The sequence below is a fragment of the Microtus ochrogaster genome, linkage group LG3, assembly GCF_000317375.1.
Source record: "Microtus ochrogaster isolate Prairie Vole_2 linkage group LG3, MicOch1.0, whole genome shotgun sequence".
Lineage (NCBI taxonomy): Eukaryota > Metazoa > Chordata > Mammalia > Rodentia > Cricetidae > Microtus > Microtus ochrogaster.
In genome coordinates, this window is record NC_022029.1 from 27,283,338 (window position 1) to 27,287,760 (window position 4,423).

Genomic DNA, 4,423 nt, shown 5'->3' on the forward strand with positions numbered 1-4,423 from the left:
AATCTCCAAGTACATCAAAGAACACATACTGGAGAGAAACCCTATGAATGTAATCAATGTGGTAAAGCCTTTGTATATTTCGGTAGTCTTCGAAAACATAAGCAAAAATCATACTGTAAAGAAGCTCTCTAAATGTAGTCAGTGTAGCAAAGTTTTTCAAGTCATGGTAGTCTTTATACGAGTAAAGTCTTAGTGTGTAATAGGTATATGAAAGCCTTTGAATATAACAGTAAACTTTGAGAATTTGAAAAAATTAAGCAAAGAGTATCTGAATATAAATCATTTAGTAAGATCTTCAGCCAACATACTTATGTTCAGTTACAGAAGATTATTTATTCTGGAGAGAAAAAAAAACAGGCAAGCATCAAGTCTGTTCAAGCATTATGATGCCCCTCTTGATTCTATTTACAGCTGTAAACAAACATGGACAAAAGGCAGATGAACTGAGATGATAAGCTAACCCTTTTAGATTTCATACTTCTGCTCATTTACATGAGATGGTATATCCGGGTGAAAACTTCATAGATGTGTATTCGTTCCTTTTCTGTTGCTGTGATAAAATACCATGTCTAAGTGAACTTACAAAAGGGTTTGATTTGGCCATTGGTTCCAGAGCAATACAGGATTGCCATGAAAATGACTTGGAAAGAAGTGTTATACATGGCAGCTCATGTCGGAAGCTAAGAATTCCCATCCTTAACCTACAGCACAAAGCAGAAAGTGTAAACTGGAAATGGTTTCCCAAATGATACTGCAGACTGAGACTGATTGATTTCTCTCACCTCAAGTCTATGTGCTTGCTTTTTTTTTTCATGAACCAATTCATGATGGAGAAAAACTCTGTACGCCTTTAGATGCCTCAGCAACTATATTAAGAAGAAAGTATTCATGAGTGAAAATTAGTTTAAAAATTTGTTTTAATTTTAATGATATCATGTCTGTGTGTCTTTGTGTGGGTATGTGCAAGTGCTTTCTGGTTCCCAAGAAGGTTAGGACCTTGGAGCTTCTTGTAGTAGTAGGAATTACTGGAAGTTGTTAAAAATGGACCTTGTTCCTGGGAATGAACTTGTATCAAGTACTCAGTTATGTCTCTAGCCCTATAAATATTTTAAAGCTTTCTGATATCAGGAAATAGGGAGGAACACATACAAGAGAAAAACCCTATTCATGTAAATGATTTGGTAAAAACAGCTTTCTTCAGTTTAAAGAAAAAAAAGTTGTATCTCTTTTTCAGTATAGCCTTGAAGTAAGTAAATTATTAACCAGTTCACTAAAGATGATGTGAAGATCACATTATGGCTTCTGTCTTGCAGATAGATATTAAAGTGTGCTATATGTGTGGCAAATCCATTTGCTGAAGTTATTTTGTGGTTCTTATATTTCCTTCATGGCTTTTGTTCATCACCTATCCCTATTTCACTTTATTGTTCCAAATTTGTCAACTTAAATAAATACCATGTTTTAAATTTTTATTTATTTTGCTTTTGTCCCTTTCATATTCATTTTCTCTATTTTCTTCTTTTAAGAATAGTATTACTATGACTTCCTGTCTGACCTAGAACTCACATTATAGACCATGCTGTCCTAGGAGATCAGAGAGATCTGTCCACTGCTTCCAGAGTATCTGCATTATAGGTGGGCATGTACTCACTGGATAACTTGGTTCATTTAATTGAAGTTGAGTGGCTGAGCCTGTCTGGTTAGGGTAGATAGCACACAGGCTGTGGTCCTAACTCCAGTAGCAGAAGAAGGTTCTTATCAAATGCAGCCTTCCAGCCTTAAAGTCCACTGGCTTCCAACTGTGAGAAATATTATTTTCCTTAATGATTGAGTCTGTTATAACTCATCAAAGGACCAGGTAAGATTTCTGTGCTTATTCTGCAGATGGTGAAACCCAGACTCATAGAGGTAAGTAGATTTTTGCTCATGTTACTCATTCCATCATTTTGATGCCCCACTAAATGATGTTGAAACTGCCTAAGCCAGGCATGGTGATGGAGGCCATAGTACTTACAAAGTGGAGATAGGAATTTCAAGGTTTCAAAGTCATCCAGGATGAGAATGGTCATTAGATGTGATGGAACGATCACAGAAACAAGGAAGATTGATTGGCTCAGGACAATGTCCACATAGCTCCTGAACTTTAGGGCCATGACACCAGCAATTCTTAGCATATTTTCTGTTCTTGATAATATTTCCTGTCTAAGAGTCTTAGGGTCAGACTCTTGTTCTTCATTTAAGAGTGGAATTCTCCTGCAGTTGGGAGAATTAGCTTCAGGCAGGGATGAGCTCCCTAATTACATACTCAATACAATGTGTTTAGCCCTGAAACCATATACACACAACCAACAGAAATGGACTCAAAAGCTTTTATTTATATATTTGTACATACATATTCACACATGTTTAACAAGGAAGGAATTGGAAGGGGATGGTGAAAAGACAAGGAAGGGGGAAACTGATGTACTACATTTTAATTTAAATGTATGAAAATACATTTTAAATAAATTTGAATGTGTGAAAATAAATTTTAAATGAAGTAGCTGCCTAGAGAGTTAGCTTAGCTGTTGCAAGAGTGAGGGCCAGTTTGTCCTGGTTGCCCAGCTATCTTAGCCCCAAAATAACCACACAGAAATTATATTCATTAAATCACTGCTTGGCCCATTCGCTCTAACTACTTATTGGCTAACTGTTACATATTAATTTAACACATTTCTATTAATCTGTATATTGCCACATAGAGTAGCTTGCTGGCAAAAATTCTAACTGGCATCTGTCTCAGAAGATCCATGGTGTCTATCTCCTAATCTACCTCTTTTCCTCCCAACATTCAGTTCTGTCTTTCCTGCCTACCTAATTTCTGCCCTTTCAACTAGGCTAAGGCAGTTTTTTTATTTATTAAGCAATGAAAGCAACACACAAACAGAAGGACCTCCTACACCATTTCCCCTTTTCTGTTTAAACAAAAAGGAAGGCTTTAACTTTAACATAGTAAAATTACATATAACAAAATAGGTATCAAGCAAAAAACTACAGTTACAATATTTATATCTATTTTATCTTTTATCATAACTAAAAAAATATAACTATAAATTCATTCAATTCCATCAAAGACCTCGGAAGGATATGATATTACCTAAGTAAACAGGAAGTGCATTGTAAACAACTTTCAAAACTCTAGAAATGGCAGAGACATCTCACTGCCTGGACAGTCACCCAAAGTTTTTCTGTAGCATTGGGGCATCCATCTTCAGCCTACAGGCCCATAGTATCCACAAGATTTTTCCATGAAGCAATAATTTCAACTGCCTATATTGGCAGTTTTCAGTCCCTTTCTTCTGTATCCTGCAGAATATATGGCAGATTCTCATAAAGCAGGAACCCCAAAGGACCATCTCACCTTTAGGCAAGTTCAGCAGTCATCTCTCTGTGGGCACTCAGTGTCCAATGAAGCAGTCCAGGCAAGAGCAGTTTCTTGCCCAAATGTCTAAGGAGCCAATTAAATGCCCATCTTCCTCTTAAGTAGATTGGTATTGCCAGGAGAAGATGTGTCTCATTGTCATGAAAAGTCCTACATTCTTAAACATTTTAAATGCCATATTCTGAAGGTCTCTGAAAGATTTGAAGAATATCTATCTAACTGAAATATTTCTCTATGTATCTAGAAAACCTAACATGACTACAAGCTCGACTATTATAGATGACTATTGACCTGTATTTCTTAGTTATACATTACATTTTTTTTTTTGGTTTTTCGAGACAGGGTTTCTCTGCGACTTTGGAGCCTGTCCTGGAACTAGCTCTGTAGACCAGACTGGTCTCGAACTCACAGAGATCCGCCTGCCTCTGCCTCCCGAGTGCTGGGATTAAAGGCGTGCGCCACCACCGCCCGGCTCCTATATTACATTTTTAAATGAACTATACAAACACAATACCTTAATCAAGAGCAGAATTACATATAACAAAATTGACCTTGAATTTGTATCAGTAAACCAAGATCCATACTAATTATTCATATCTATATCATATCCCCCTTTAAATGTGAAAGAATATTTATCAACAATATTTGGGAATATGGGTATAGTTTTGTCCATACTGCTTCCTGCTGATTGGGGGCACTATTAATCAATCAGGTGTTTCATGGTGTATCCTGTGTGCTAAGTTCATCTCAGTTAGCAGTTGGGTGAAGAAATTTTTTGAGGGTGTTTATGGCAACCTTTCAGGAGATCTTGGTCCATGAAACCATATTCGTCTGGAGGCAATCCCCAGGTTCTCATCTGTGAAAACAAAAGAAGAACCTCTTTTCCCAAGCAACATGTTCTTAGACCCAAATTCTGAAGTCAAGATACCTTTATAATATACATGCTGGTTTAGCTTATCAGCCCATACAATGAAATATCTCTCTGTACTTAGCTCCTTCACA

At 36.7% G+C, this 4,423-nt stretch overlaps 1 pseudogene; it reads left to right on the forward strand.

Moving 5' to 3' along the window:
- LOC101995767 overlaps positions 1-879 on the forward strand; it is a 14,438-nt pseudogene extending 13,559 nt beyond the window's left edge.
- Positions 880-4,423: the final 3,544 nt, after the last annotated feature.